Source organism: Sciurus vulgaris (assembly GCF_902686455.1).
Source record: "Sciurus vulgaris genome assembly, chromosome: 7".
In the NCBI taxonomy this organism is placed as follows: Eukaryota; Metazoa; Chordata; class Mammalia; order Rodentia; family Sciuridae; genus Sciurus; species Sciurus vulgaris.
The window spans coordinates 108,361,406-108,378,442 of record NC_136467.1 but is presented as its reverse complement, the minus strand read 5'-3'; the positions used below and the strand labels follow the sequence as shown (position 1 = coordinate 108,378,442).

Below are 17,037 nucleotides of genomic sequence, written 5' to 3'. Positions count from 1 at the left end.
AGGGTTAGAGTTAAGGATACGGAGGGCGGCAAGAATGGAGGAAGGATGGACTGTATAGAGGGAAAAAGGGGGCGGGAAGTGTGGGGGGATGGGGAAAATACCAGAATGAATCAAACAACATTACCCTATGTAAATTTATGTTTACTTAAATGGTATGCCTTTACGCCATATACAAACAGAGAAACAACATGTATCCCATTTGTTTACAATAAAAAATAAGAAAAGAAAAAAAAAGAAAAGTGAAACAGGAGGCATTACCATACCAGACCTTAAAATATTCTATAGAGCTATGGTAACAAAATCTGCATGGCATTGACACCAAAACAGGTAAGAAGATCAAAGAAGTAGATAGAAGACACAGAGACAAACCCACACAAATACAGTTGCCTCATACTAGGCAAAGCCACCAAAAACATGCATTGGAGAAAAGATAGCCTCTTCAACAAATGGTGCAGGCAAAACTGGAAATCAATATGTGGTAGAATGAAATTGAATATCTCTCACCCTGCAAAAAACTCAGCTCAAAGTGAATCAAAGATCTAGGTATTAGAACAGAAACCCTGCACATATAAAAAGAAAAATAAGGCCCAACATTACAACATATCAGCTTAGGGACAATTTCCTCAACAAAACTCCTAAATGCAAGAAATAGAATCAAGAATCAATAAATGGGATGGCATCAAACTAAAAACCTTCTTCAGAGCAAAGGAAACAATCAAGAGCATGAAGAGAGAGCCTATAGAATGGAAGAAAATCTTTGCCCCCTTCATCTCAGATAGAGCAATAATTTCCAGGATATATAAAGAACCAAAAGAACTTAACACCAAAAAGACAAATAACTCAATCAATAAATGGGCAAAGTAACTGAACAGATACTTCACTGAAGAAGAAATAAAAATGGTCAACAAATATATGGAAAAATGGTCAACATCTCTAGCAATTCGAGAAATGCAAATTCAAACTACACTGAGATTTCATTTCATTCCAGTCAGAATGGCAATTATCAAGAAGACAAATAATGATAAATGTTGGTGAGGATGTGGGGGAAAGGTACACTCATACATCATGGATGGACTACAAATTAGTGCAACCACTCTGTAAAAATAAAAAAAAAATAAAAAAAGAAATGCAGAAATTCCTCAAAACACTAGGAATGGAACCACCATTTGACCCAGTTATGCCACTCCTCAGTATATATGCAAAGGATTTAAAATCAGCATACTACAGTGACAGCAGTCCTACCAATGTTTATAGCAACACAAATCACAATAGCCAAACTCTGAGAACAGCCTAGGTGCCCTTCGATAGATGAATCCATAAAGAAAATGTAGTATATACACCCAGTGAATTATTACTTACCCATAAGAATGACTATATAACTTTTGCTGGTAAATGGACAAATGTGGAGACTCATTTGCTAAGTGAAATAAGCCCATTCCAAAAAACCAAAGGTCGAATGTTTTCCTTTACATGTGGAAGTTAACCCACAATAAGCAGAGGTTGAAGGGAAGAATAGAAATTCAGTACATTAGACAATGGGGAATGAAGGGAAGGGAAAGTAGAGAGGAAAAAGAAAACAGTGGAATGAAACAGACACAATTTTCCTATGTACAGTTATAAAAAAATTAGAGTGAATTCCACCATCATATACATCTATACAAATGGGGTCCAAACTAGAATAAGAGATATCCCATGCCTGTATAATTATATCAAAATGGATTCTACTGTCATGTATAACTAAAAAGAACCAATAAAAAAGAAATATTATGCCGTATCTTGGGTTTAAATCATCATGTGTACTGTGTGAAAGAGTTTGAGACCTCTTCCAGCCTCTCCTGAAGAGCCTTTCTCTGCTGTTGGTTATGCATGATGAGAAGGGAGTTGTTAATCTTTTAATGTAAATCTATGGGAAATGGGGTTTCTGTAAAAACAATCCAATTATGGAAAATGTAGTTTTGTTTTTAAAGGAAATTTAAGTAATTTTATCTAAATAATTCATCTTTGTTCAAAGAAATTTATTGTCTTCAAAAAGAACATATATAGTTGAAATAAAATAATCATTAATTACAGAAACATTCCAAATGAAGGATTTTGGACAGCACCTATCTCTTTATATAGTTTTGGGAAAACAGTACAAATAAAACTTAATTTCTCAAAAGATAAAGAGGTAAATTTGCATTTCTCCCTTTGTAGAGAACATTTTATATTATTTTTTGAATATTTTTTAGCATTCCAAGAGATTATTTGTGTTCCTAGTGACTAGCACTCTCTGTGTTCCTGTCTTCTAGTTTAACATATAGACACAGGGAGTACTTCTGCTTTGTTCACTGCTTTTTCCTTACCAGTTATATCTACCTCTATTACAAACCAATATCTCCAATTCCAAAACACCACCATGAGACTTAATCATGCATTCCCCCTTTCTATCACAGTGAGAAGACTGGCTCGCGTTATTCATAATGGTTTTGTTTGTTCAGTCATAGGATTGAGTTTGATTCCTGTGTCTATGTTAACAGCAAACAAAATCTTATTTACTGGGTCAGTGCAAAGAGATACAGTAGGTTCAGACATCAGACTCCTTAGACGCTCTTCAGGTCTTGGAGCTATTAAGTTTCTCCTCTTACGTACTTAGGGGCTAGGACCCAGAAGTGAAAGGAATCTGCCTTCAGTTCCATCTTGCTATTTCTGCTTTCTGGACTGCTTGGGCTTGGGGACCAATGATACCTCCACTGATGAGCAGAGTCCTGAGATCCAAGTCTTAGGGTTAGAATCATATGACTTTGCAAATAAAGATCAGTATTAGGTACCCCAGTGTGGGTAAATATTAGGTCTTCCTTTGATAAATGAATGGGCTGTTTTCCAAGTTTGGAGAACATAATCCATTGACTTAATTCCTGGACTGGAGATTTTAAGAAGGTCAGTCCCATTTCTGGGAGGTCAGTCTATAAGGGATCAATCTTGGACAAGCAAACACTTTCGGTTCCCCTTTTATTGGGGGTGGGGTACTGGGGAATTGAACCTTTACCATTCACTTTTAATTTCACATCTTTAAAACAAGTAGTGAGCACAATTCACAATGACTAAATTATGGAATCAACCCAGATGCCTGTTAATAGATGAATGGACTAAGAAATTAAGGTATACATACACAATGGAGTTCTACTTAGCCAAAAAGAATAATGAAATTATCATATTTCCTGGTAAACGGATGGAAATGGAGAACATCATGCTAAGTGAAATAAACCAGATGCAGAAACTCAAAGGTGGAATGCTTTCTGTCACATGCAGATTCTAGAGTAACATAAACGGGAGGAGGAGGAAAGGATAGGACATCATGAAGATATAGAAAAGATCAGCAATGTAGAAGGGGATCGAGAGGCAGAGTGAAGGGATGAGAAAGGGGAGGCAATGAGGAATGAATTCTTAGAACATCATGTTATATGCATATATAAATATACTACAGAGAATTTCACCTTTATATACGAGTAAAAATAACCAATCAAATGTAAACAGATGAGCAAAAGGAAGTCTAGCAGAGTAAAGAAAGGAGACCCAGGGAGGAGAGGGAGGACAGGAGGGAAAATGGGGAGGAAAGGGGGAGTCATTACTGAAACTGAATTCCATGCATGTATGATTTTGTCAGGATGAACCTAATTACTATATATAACTATAAGGCTCTAATTGGGGGAAAAGAAGCATATGTGAAGGAAGTAGCATTAATTTATTATCTTTCTAAGAAGATTATAAATGATCTGATCCCTACATTTAATTTTTTTATTTTTGTAATATTTATTTAGATGTGATTCCAAACTTCCTAAAAATTTCAAATATACAATATGAAAACAAAAAGTAATTAATATGTGTGAAGACTAACTGAGGGCTTGACATGTAACAAGTGTTTAGTAACATTTTTAACTTCTTGTCTTTTCAATATTTTCCTTAAAAAAACAAACAAACAAAAAAGGAAATAATACATTTCTTAAGATTCAGTTGTTGACATTACCATCTACGCAAAATAAAAAAAGCACTGAAAGCAAAATGAATAAAATAAATAATGTAACTATGGTGCTGAAAAATTAAGTGACTCATATTAATAACTGGAGAAAAACTTGAACAGAATTCCATTTTTCTAGTATTTAGAAAAATGAATTTGTTTTATATTATACAATACCCCTATTAATACTGAAGGTTTCAACATACGGACATTGAGAAGAGATGTTGCTAATTGCTTGGGCATTTTCAGTGGATGCTGTGATCTGAGCTCAACATACCCAGGTTATTACCACTACTAGCTTAGGATTATGCTTGAAATTCTACCATGGAAACTAGTGATTTCATTAAAATGAAAAGGAATACACAGGAGATTCTTGTTAAATTATTTTTTTCTCTTAGGAAAATGCATTAAACCCATTATGTACCACAAGTGATGTCCTGACAATTTACTAGGAACTTAGCTATTAACTGGTTGGGTCTTGAAGAAACAAGACATAAAATTGTTACATTTAGAAAAAAAACCCTGCTACATTTTGATGAGAAAGTGTTCTGAAAACACACCTTCTCCTGTTTAACTCTCAGGTGAGAATTGTCTTTATAATTTTCAGAATATCTTTAATGCCATTAATTTCAACATTAAGATTCCATTTTTAGAATGATTAACCTGCCTTTAATTTGCTGAAAAAAATCTATCTTTGAATTCACTACTTTTATTAACAATATCTCTTGGCATTGGTAATTGATCTATTGATAGTAGTTTCCATTGTAGATTGCTTTCAGTAAACACTGGCTATATACCCTGAATTGAGAGTGTCTGATTAACTAAAGTGACTATCCCTAAAGTGTGGTTTTAAAACCATGTTTTTGCATTTTAAAATCTATTACAGATATCAAAACACCCCTGTTCTTGGATCACCACTATAATTACTGTGCACTTCTAGTACGGTATTTTTTTTTATTTTTTATTTTTTTTAATTTAAACAAATGGGATACATGTTGTTTCTCTATTTGTACATGGAGTCAAGGCATACCATTTGTGTAATCATAAATTTACATAGGGTAATGTTGTTTGATTCATTCTGCTATTTTGTTTCCCTTCCCCCCAACCCCCAACCCCTCTTTTCCCTCTATACAGTCCTTCCTTCCTCCATTCTTACCACCCTTCTTATCCCTAACCCTAACCCTAACCCTAACACTAACATGAACCCCTCCTATCCCCCATATGTCCTCGTCCGCTTATCAGCGAGATCATTCCTACTTTAGATTTTTGAGATTGGCTTATCTCACTTAGCATGATATTCTCCAATTTCATCCATTTGCCTGCAAATGCCATAATTCTATCATTCTTCATGGCAGAGTAATATTCCATTGCATATATATGCCACAGTTTCTATATTCATTCATCAACTGAAGGGCATCTAGGTTGGTTCCACAATCTGGCTATGGTGAATTGAGCAGCTATGAACATTGATGTGGCTGTATCTCTATAGTATGCTGATTTTAAGTCCTTTGGGTATAGGCCAAGGAGTGGTCCAAGCTTTCTGAGGAATCTCTATACTGCTTTCCAGAGTGGCTACACTAATTTGCAACCCCAAAAGCAATGTATGAGTGTACATTTTTTCCCACATCCTCGCCAACACCTATTGTTGCTTGTGTTCTTGATAATCGCCATTCTAATTGGGGTGAGATGAAATCTTAGTGTAGTTTTGATTTGCATTTCTCTTATTACTAGAGATGTTAAACATTTTTCCATATGTTTGTTGATTGCTTGTAGATCTTCTTCTGTGAAGTGTCTGTTCATTTCCTTAGCCCATTTGTTGATTGGATTATTTGTACTCTTGGTGTAGAGTTTTTTGAGTTCTTTATACATTCTGGAAATTAGTGCTCTATCTGAAGTATGAGTGGCAAAGATATTCTCCCACTCTGTAGGCTCTCTCTTCACATTACTGATAGTTTCCTTTGCTGAGAGAAAGTTTTTTAGTTTGAATCTATCCCAGTGGTTGATTCTTGCTTTTATTTCTTGGGCTATGGGAGTCCTGTTAAGGAAGTCTGATCCTAAGCCAACAAGTTGAAGGTTTGGACCTACTTTTTCTTCTATAAGATGCAGGGTCTCTGGTCTGATTCCGAGGTTCTTGATCCATTGTGAGTTGAGTTTTGTGCAGGGTGAGAGATAGGGGTTTAATTTCATTCTGTTGCATGTGGATTTCCAGTTATCCCAGCACCATTTGTTGAAGAGGCTATCTTTTCTCTATTGCATATTTTTGGCACCTTTGTCTAGAATGAGAAAACTGTATTTATTTGGGTTTGTGTCCATGTCCTCTATTCTGTACCATTGATCTACCTTTCTATTTTGGTGCCAATACCATGCTGTTTTTGTTACTATTGCTTTGTAATAGAGTTGAAGATCTGGTATTGCGATACCCCCTGCTTTGCTCTTTCTACTGAGGATTGCTTTAGCTATTCTGGGTTTTTATTCTTCCAGATGAATTTCATAATTGCTTGCTCTATTCCTGTAAGGTACATCATTGGGATTTTAATTGGAATTGCATTGATTCTGAATAGCACTCTAGGTAGTATGGCCATTTTGACAATATTAATTCTGCCTATCCATGAACACGGGAGATCTTTCCATCTTCTAAGGTTTTCTTCAATTTCTTTCTTTAGTGTTCTGTAGTTCTCATTGTAGAGGTCTTTCACCTCTTTTGTGAGATTGATTCCCAAGTACTTTATTTTTTTTGATGCTAATGTGAATGGGGTAGTTTTCCTAATTTCTCTTTCTGAAGATTCATCACTTATGTACAAAAATGCATTGGATTTATGAGCATTGATCTTGTAATCTGCTACTTTACTGAATTCACTTATGAGTTCTAAGAGTTTTCTGGTGGAATTTCCAGGTTCCTCTAAATATATAATCATGTCATCAGCGAACAGGGATAGTTTGAGTTCTTCTTTTCCAATTCATATCCCTTTAATTTCTTTGGTTTGTCTAATTGCTCTGGCTAGAGTCTTAAGGACAATGTTGAATAGAAGTGGTGAAAGAGGGCATCCCTGCCTTGTTCCAGTGTTTAGGGGGAATGCTTTCAGTTTTTCACCATTTAGAATGATATTGGTCATGGGCTTAGCATAAATGGCCTTTACAAGGTTAAGGAATTTTCCCACTATCCCTATTTTTTCTAGTGTTTTGAGCATGAAGGGGTGCTGTATTTTTTCAAATGCTTTTTCTGCATTGATTGAAATAATCATGTGATTCTTGACTTTAAGTCTATTGATGTGGTGAATTACATTTATTGATTTCCTGATGTTGAACCAAACTTGCATCCCTGGGATGAAACCCACTTGATCATGGTGCACTATCTTTTTAATATGTTTTTGAATGTGATTTGCTAAAATTTTGTTGAGAATTTTTGCGTCGATGTTCATTAAGGATATTGGTCTGAAATTTTCTTTCCTCAATGTGTCTCTGTCTGGTTTAGGTATCAGTGTGATATTGGCTTCATAGAATGAGTTTGGGAGGGTTCCCTCCTCTTCTATTTTGTGGAATACTTTGAGAAGTATTGGAATGAGCTCTTCTTTAAAGGTTTTGTAGAACTCTGCTGAGAACCCATCTGGTCCCCAACTTTTCTTTATTGGTAGGCTTTTGATGACCTCTTCTATTTCTTTGCTTGAAATTGATTTATTTAAGTTGTGTATGTCCTCCTTGTTCAGTTTAGGTAATTCATATGTCTCTAGAAACTTGTTGATGTCTTCAAGGTTTTCTGTTTTGTTGGAGTATAGATTTTCAAAATAGCTTCTAGTTATGTTTTGTATTTCACTCGTGTCTGTTGTGATATTTCCTTGTTCATTCCGAATTTTAGTAATTTGAATTTTCTCCCTCTTTCTCTTTGTTAGTGTGGCTAAGGGTTTATCAATTTTGTTCATTTTTTCAAAGAACCAACTCTTTATTTTGTTAATTTTTCAATTGTTTCTTTTGTTTCAATTTCGTTGATTTCGGCTCTGATTTTAACTATTTCCTGTCTTCTACTTCTTTTGGTGTTGGTCTGCTCTTCTTTTTCTAGGGCTTTGAGCTGTAGTGTTAAGTCATTTATTTGTTGATTTCTACTTCTTTTGTTGAATGCGCCCCATGAAATAAATCTTCTTATAAGTACTGCTTTCATAGTGTCCCAGAGATTTTGATATGATGTGTCTTTGTTCTCGTTTACTTCTAAGAATTTTTTAATTTCCCTCCTGATGTCTTCTGCTATCCATTCATCATATAATAGTGTGTAATTTAATCTCCAGGTATTGGAGAAGTTTCTGTTTTTTATTCTGTCAATTTATTTCTAATGTCAATTCAGTATGATCTGATAGAGTACAAGGGAGTATCTCTGTCTTCTTGTATTTGCTATCAGTAGCTTTGTGGCATAAAACCTGGTGTATTTTAGAGAAGGATCCATGTGCTGCTGAGAAAATTGTATTTGTTCTTTGTTGGATGGTATATTCTATATATGTCAGTTAAGTCAATTGTTGATTGTGTTATGAGATCTATCGTTTCTTTATTCAAGTTTTTTCAGAAGATCTATCCATTGGTGGGAGAGGTGTGTTAAAATCGCCTAGTATTATTGTGTTGTGGTGTATTTGATTTCTGGATTTGAGAAGGATTTGTTTGACGTACATGGATGAGCCAATGTTCGGGGCATAGATATTTATGATTGTTATGTCTTGCTGACTTATGCTTCCCTTAAGCAGTACGTAATGTCCTTCTTTATCCCTTCTGACTAGTTTTGGCTTGAAGTCCCCATTATCTGAAATGACAATGGATACGCAAGCTTTTTTTGCTGTGTCCATGTGCATGATATGTTTTTTCCCATCCTTTCACCTTTAGTCTATGGGTATCTCTTTCTATGAGATGAGTCTCTTGCAGGCAGCATATTGTTGGATTTTTCTTTTTAATCTATTCTGCCAGTCTATGTCTTTTGATTGATGAGTTCAGGCCATTAACATTCATGGTTATTATTGTGATATGATTTGTATTCCCAGTCATTTGACTCATTTTTGTTTTTTGATATGATTTGGTTTCTCCTTTATTTGGCTATTCCTTTAGGCTAGTTCCTCCTGTTGCTGATTTGCATTGTTGTTTTTCACCTCTTCCTCATGGAATAGCTTGCTGAGAATGTTCTGTATTGCCAGCTTTCTTTTTGTAAATTCCTTTAGCTTTTGTTTATCATGGAAGGATCTTATTTCATCATCAAATATGAAAGTAAGTTTTGCTGGGTGTAAGATTCTTGGTTGGCATTCGTTTTCTTTCAGGGCTTGGTAAATGTTGTTCCAGGCCCTTCTAGCTTTTAGGGTCTGAATTGAAAAATCTGCTGATATTCTTATTGGTTTCCCCCTGAATGTAATTTGATTCTTTTCTTTCACAGCCTTTAAAATTTTGTCTTTATTTTGTATGTTAGGCATTTTTATAATAATGTGCCTTGGTGTGAGTCTGTTGTAATTTTGTATATTTGGAGTCCTATAAGCCTCTTGCACCTGGTTTTCCATTTCATTCTTCAGTTTTGGGAAATTTTCTGATATTATTTCATTGAACAGATTGTTCATTCTTTTGGTTTGTTTCTCTAAGCCTTCCTCAATCCCAGTAATTCTTAATTTTGGCCTTTTCATGATATCCCACAATTCTTGTAGATTCTGTTCATAATTTCTTACCATCTTCTCTGTTTGGTCAACTTTGTTTCCAAGATTAAATATTTTTTCTTCAATGTCTGAGATTCTGTCTTCCAGGTGTTCTATCCTATGGTTATGCTTTCTATGGAGTTTTTAACTTGGTTTATTGTTTCCTTCATTTCAAGGATTTCTGTTTGGTTTTTTTTTCAATATCTCTAACTCTTTATTGAAATGATCTTTTGCTTCCTGCATTTGCTCTTTTAACTTTTGATTGGTGCGATCATTTAATGCCTGCATTTGCTCTTTCATCATCTCCTTCAATGCCTGCATTTGCTCTTTCATCTCCTTGTTTGCTTCCCTGATTGTTTTAATTATGTACATTCTGAACTCCCTTTCTGACATTTCTTCTGCTGTGCTGTCATTGGGTTTTATTGATATAGTATCTAGGTTTGTTTGGGACATTTTCCTCCCTTATTTTCTCATATTGGTCAGATGTCAGTGGGACTCTGAGATATTGCAGATTTCCTCTATTGGCTTATAGTGTCCCTGTAGATTTCCAGTGTATCACCTTCCAGCCTTCAGTAGCCTGAAGTCTTGGAGTAACTTGATAAAGCAGTGCTTCCGAAGAAAGCTGCCCCTAGCCTGCTACTGGTTCCAGGGCTTGGAGCTGGCTCTGTGTGGAAAGGCTCTCACTGGGGGGCCTGCTCTGAGTTGCTGGCCATGTGGGAGGACCCTTCTGCCGGAGTGCACAGGGCTGCCTGGGGAAGACTCTAGCTGCCCTGCCCTACTCTGATAAGCTGCTCCTATCTGGCCCTGCCGCCCAGGCCGAGCTTCACCTGGTTGGGGAGACTCACCCTGTGGTTCTATTTTAGTCCGAGTCTCTCAATGCCTCTCCTTCTTGAATCCTGGGTTCTGGAGCGACTGGAGATGTAATCACCCTCTAGTCCACCATCTTGGATTGCCCTGTGGAAAGAGTCTGTGGCTGGAGGGGATAGGGCCGCCTGGAGATGTCTCTTGCTTTCCTGCCCTTGTCCCAGAGGCTGCTTGTGGATCGGAGCTCTCTGATGGCTTCGGGGACATGTGGCTGGCTCTGTGTAGAAAGGCTCTCACTGTGCGGTCTGCTCCGAGAAGCTAGCCTTGAAAGGCGAATCCCGCCAGAGGGAGCTGGGCTGCTTGGGGAAGTCCCTGGCTGCCCTGTCCTGGTCCCTGAAGCTGCCTGCGGGCCGAAGTTAGCCACACTGGCTCAGAGACTTGGAGCTGGTTCTGTGCAGAAAGGCTCTCACTGGGGTGCCTGCTTTGAGAAGCTGGAGAAGATGGCCATGTGGGAGGAGTCGCTGGAGTGTGCAGTGCTGCCTGTGGAAGACTCTAGCTGCCCTGCCCTACTCTGATAAGCTGCCCGTATCCGGGCCTGCCACCCAGGCCAAGCTTCACCCAGTGAGGGAGACTCACCCCGTGGCTCTATTTTAGTCCGAGTCTCTCAATGCCTCCCCTTCTTGAATCCTGGGTTCTGGAGCTACTGGAGATGCAGTCACCCTCTAGTCTGCCATCTTGGATCACCCTGTGGAAAGAGCCTTCTAGTATGTATATATTATATTGGATCACAATTACTTATGTGTTTAGTATTTTTCTTATAAGTTTTAATGCCATGGGCAAAGTCTCAATAGTTCATCTATTTCTTTGTGGCTTTTAAAATTTCATGTTTATTCATATCTTTCAAAATATATGTACAGAAAAAAAGGAAGATTTACAACAGGAAAGATTGCCTTATATGCAACACAAATTCCAATGAACGTATCATGGGATCACACATGATTTTGATCTGTTTCAAGCCAATCTTCTCAAGTCCATTTCCCAGCCATACTTAAGGTGCAGAAGCGATCCCAGGAGACAATGCAAGTGGAATGAATATAAAACAAACACCTTTTGCTTCTAGTCAGTGCTCAAGGGACCAGAAGATATATGCCAAATAGTTTAAGACAATTAAAATGTCAAGTGCCACAGGGAAGATAAACGATAACCAGAAAGTAGAAAGCTAGTGCTATTTAACAGAACTTCACAACACTAAAACAAATACAAATAAAAAAGGGTTAGGTAAGAGGGCTTCATTTGCTTTTTTTTCTTTTTTCTTTTTCTTTTTTTAATATCTCAAAAAGGAAGCCACTTGCTTGATATCAAAAGTGTTATGGAAAGAAATGATGAATCTGGAACCTAGTTTATTTGAGTAAATTGTATGAGGATGAGGAAGATTAGTCTAAAGAAAAGGAGAAGAAAGTGAAAAAAATGATACCTTCCTGGGCTACCCTTTCTGCCAGCCAGCTAGCCAGGGCCCAGAAGCAAACACCGATGACTTCCTCCCCACGTCCCAAGATGGATGCAATCCTAATTGAAGCCATTAAGGCATGCTTCCAGAAGAGTGGTGCATCAGTGGTTGCTATTCGAAAATATATCATCCATTAATATCCTTCTCTGGAGCTGGAGAGAAGGGGCTACCTCCTTAAACAAGTCCTGAAATGAGAACTGAATACAGGAATCATCAAACAGGTTAAAGGAAAAGGTGCATCTTGAAGTTTTGCTGTGGTCCAGAAATCAAGAAAAGCACCTCAGAAATCCAGAAACACAAAGAAGAGGAGCTCTGCAGAACCACAAGTAAAACTGGAGGATGTCCGCCCCCTGGCCTTTGCTCGCCTCTGTGAACCTGAAGAAGCTTCCTACAGTCTCATCAGGAAATATGTTTCTCAGTATTATCCTAAGCTTAGAATGGACATCAGGCCTCAGCTGTTGAAGAATGGAGAGAGCAGTAGAGAGAGGACAGTTAGAACAAATAACTGGCAAAGGTGTTTCGGGGACATTCCAGCTGAAGAAATCAGGGGAGAAACCCCTGGTTGGTGGAAGCCTGATGGAATATGCAATTTTGTCTGCCATTGCTGCCATGAATGAGCCGAAGACCTGTTCCAATACTGCTCTGAAGAAGTATGTCCTGGAGAATGACCCAGGGACCAATTCTATCGGATGCATTTAGTGAAGAAAACTACAGAAAAGTGAAAAGAATGGGTGGATGGAGCAGATCTTTGGTAAAGGATTCAGTGGCACATTCCAACTCTGTTTTCCATATTACCTCAGCCAGGAGTTCTGTTTCCAAAGAAAGAGCCAGATGATTCTAAAGATGAGGATGAAGACGAAGATGAATCATCAGAAGACAACTCTCAGGATGAAGAGCCACCTCCTAGGAGAAGTTTGCAGAAAGAAACCCCAGCCAAATCCCCAGGGAAGGCTGCTTCCATAAAGCAGAGAGGGTCCAAGCCTACGCCTAAAGTTCCAGCTGCCCAGAGGGGAAAAGCTAGGCCCCTGCCCAAGAAAGCACCCCCGAAAGCCAAAACTCCTGCCAAGAAAGCCAGACCCTCACACTCAGTCATCAAGAAACCTGATGGTACTCCCTCGAAGAAGCCTGCAGCCAATTCAAGAAAGGAAGTGAAATTACCTGGCAAGGGTAAATCCACCATGAAGAAGTCTTTCAAAGAAAAAAAAGTAAATTTTATAGGAAAAAAGGGTACCATGATGAAATTGAGAATCTTATTTTATAAGATCAGTGTGCATTTGTTTTAGTTTTGATGCTTATAAAATCACACTTTTTTCCTCCTGTATGAACATTGTGGGGAAGGAACATAACAAACCAATTTAGGCATTGTTAGCTTTAGGTGCTGTTCTTGGTGCCTGCCCCTTCCCTCAGTCATTTTAATTTCTGCAATGATCCTGAACTTGCCTAAACTATATAATCTATACTTGTCCTTTTTGCTTCCCTACCCCAACTCCTATTGTTATTTTTTCCTCCTCCCAGTTTTATCTAAACAGTTGCAAAGATTTTCATATTTGTAGAAAGCATCAACAACAGGATGCTGGTCAGGTGCTGGAAGGAGAAAGGAGGCAGCATAGCACTGACTTCATTGTAAAGCCTCCTACCTGGAGATGTCATCTATAGTTATAAAAATTAATTATTTATCTGAATCACTCCACTAACCCTTTCTTTCTAACTATAAACACAGAGACAACTTAGCTTTGGAAATAAGCCCAAGAGTGTGAACTCATCTATTTTATTAGTATATATTACAGTCCTAGATAGAAAAATTATAGCTATGCAATAGATAATAAAATTGCTTATTAATCACTTGGTATGTGTCAAGCAATATTAACTATCTAAAGAATTCAAAACATGGAGGTTTTCAAGATGGTGGACTAGAGGGTGGCTGCATTTCACGTTGCTCCAGGACTCAGGATTCGAAAGAGGAGATATTGAGAGACTTGGGACCAACTCAAAGCAGCCAGGTGAGTCTCTCCCATTTGGGAGGTGTCCTGGATGGGGCGGTAGTCCTGGAATGCAGGGAACTTTGTGAAGTAGAGCTGCCTGGTGACACACCCTTCCCCCCGCTGGAGCAGTGAACTCGGACAACTGGGAGCATCGTAGAGGAGGCTGCTCAGCACAGTGCTTGGACTCGGAGCAACCACTGGGGCTCCAGGCGGCTGCCCAGAGGAGGAGCTGAAAGGAGAGCTGTTTGGACTCAGAGCGACCACTACTGAACACCAGGGCCTGCCCTAAGGAGGAGGAGGAGCGCGGCGGGTTGCTTGGACTTGGAGTGACTTCATCAGAGCTCCAGGTGGATGCCAGAGAAGGAGGCAAGTGGTGAGTTGTTTGGACTCAAAGTGACCTCTCCTGAACACTGGGGGACTGCCCAGAGGAAGAGAAGGAATGGGGCGGGTCACTCGGACTCAGAGTGACTGCCCAGGGCTATGGGCGGTTGGCGGGAGGAGGAGGCACGCAGTGAGTTGCTTGGACTCCTAGTGACCGCCCCAGAACAACGGGTGACTGTCTGGAGGAAGAGGTGTGCGGTGGGTCACTGGGAATCGGAGTGACTGTACGGGGCTCCAGGTGGCTGCTCAGAGGAGGGACTGCATAGCCAGGCAATTAGGTGCAGAGCAGGGTCCCAGGACCTAGAAGGCTTCTTGTTGAAAGAGCCGCACAGAGACACGCTTAGGGGCGGAGCGAAGGTTCCAGGACTGCGGGCAGATTCTCTGAGGAGAGGCAGCCTAAGGAGACTTGTCTGCAAAGGGTGAGGCTCCCAGGCCCTGGAGGTAGGTCTGGGCCCCTGGGAACATTGCAGAGGAAGGCAGCCCAACCCAGGCGGTAGTTGTAGATTGAGGGGAACTGACCAGCGAGACCACCCCACCGGGTGAGTCTTCCCTGCCAGGTGAGGTTTTCCCACAAGGACGGAAAAACCAGAGACACAGGCCCAAACAGGCCTTGCCTCAGCCCTCAGCCTAGTTCCCCTTTGGATGACCATTGGTCAACAAGTGGAGGCACCTCTTTTCCACTAGGAGGGAATATACCACACCTGAAGGCCATCACCCATAGAGAGGCAGCTTCTTTGTGGAGCACCGCATTATCAACTTCCTCCAAGACCTCAGCCTACTGAAGGCTAAGAAGGGATATACTAGAAATCTTCAGGGACATTATAAGTCAATAGAGGAAATCTGCAATATCTCAGTGGTCCACTGATACCTGAAAAATATGAGAAAACAAGGGAAGAAAATGCCCCAAACAAATCTAGATGTTACATAAAAAAACCCAATGACAGCATGGCAGAAGAAATGACAGAAAAGGAGTGCAGAATGTACATAATTAAAATGACCAGGGAAGCAAATGAGAGATGGAGGAGCAAATGAAGGCACTGAATGATGAGATGAAAGAGCAAATGCAGGCATTGAATGATCACACCAATCGACAGTTAAAATGCAAATAAAGGAAGCAAAAGATCATTTCAATAAAGAGTTAGAGGTATTGAAAAAAAAAAAAACCAAACAGAAATCCTTAAAATGAAGGAAACAATAAACCAAATTAAGAACTCCAGAGAAAGCATATCCAATAGGATAGAACACCTGGAAGACAGAATCTCAGACATTGAAGAAAAAATATTTAACCTTGAAAACAAAGTTGACCAAATAGAGAAGATGGTAAGAAATCATGAACAGAATCTACAAGAATTATGGGATATCATGAAAACGCCAAATTTAAGAATTATTGGGATTGAGGAAGGCTTAGAGAAACAAAGCAAAGGAATGAACTATCTATTCAATGAAATAATACCAGAAAATTTCCTAAATCTGAAGAATGAAATGGAAAATCAAGTTGAAGAGGCTTATAGGACTCCAAATACACAAAATTACAACAGACCCACACCAAGGCACATTATTATGAAAATACCTAACATACAAAATAAAGACAGAATTTTAAAGGCTGTGAGAGAAAAGAACCAAATTACATTCAGGGGGAAACCAATACGGATATCAGCAGATTTTTCAATCCAGACCTTAAAAGCTAGAAGGGCCTGGAACAACATTTTTCAAGCCCTGAAAGAAAATGGATGCCAACCAAGAATCTTATACCCAGCAAACTTACCTTCAAATTTGACGATGAAATAAAATCCTTCCATGATAAACAAAAGCTAAAAGAATTTACAAAAAGAAAGCCAGCATTACAGAACATTCTCAGCAAAATATTCCACGAGGAAGAGATGAAAAACAAAGAAACCAGTCAGCAAAGGGAGGAATTATCCTAAAGGAATTGTCAAATAAAGGAGGAACCAATTCATGTCAAATAAATAAATAAATAAATAAGTAATATAAAATAAATGAACCAAATGACCAGGAATATAAATCATATCTCAATAATAACCATGAATGTTAATGGCCTGAATTCATCAATAAAAGACATAGACTGGCAGATTGGATTAAAAAGAAGGATCCAACAATATGTTGCCTGAAAGAGACTCACCTCGTAGAAAGAGATACACATAGACTAAAGGTGAAAGGATGGGAAAAACATACCACGCACATGGACTCAGCAAAAAAGCTGGAGTATCCATCCTCATTTCACATAATGTGGGCTTCAAGCCAAAGTTAGTCAGAAGGGATAAAGAAGGTCATTTCATACTGCTTAAGGGAAGCATAAATCAGGAAGATATAACAATCATAAACATCTATGCCCCAAACATTGGCTCATCCATGTATGTCAAACAAATCCTTCTCAATTTCAGAAACCAAATAGACCATAACACAATAATACCAGGTGATTTTAACCCTCCTCTCTCACCACTGGACAGATCTTCCAAACAAAAATTGAACAAAGAAACCATAGATCTCAATAACACAATCAACAATTTAGACTTAATAGACATTTATAGAGTATACCATCCAACCAAGAGCGAATAAACTTTCTTCTCAGTAGCACATGGATCCTTCTCTAAGATAGACCATATATTATGCCACAAAGCTAATGTTAGCAAATACAAGAAGATAGAGACACTACCTTGTATTCTATCAGATCATAATGGATAGAAGTTAGAAATAAATGAA

At 38.7% G+C, this 17,037-nt stretch overlaps 1 pseudogene across 1 annotated transcript; it reads left to right on the top strand.

Moving 5' to 3' along the window:
* The first annotated feature begins 306 nt into the window (after nt 1-306).
* LOC306666940 (heterochromatin protein 1-binding protein 3-like) lies at nt 307-13,678 on the top strand (annotated as a pseudogene). The gene is made up of 2 exons: nt 307-327; nt 11,884-13,678. The product of its transcript is annotated as a heterochromatin protein 1-binding protein 3-like (transcript).
* The last annotated feature ends 3,359 nt before the right edge of the window (nt 13,679-17,037 follow it).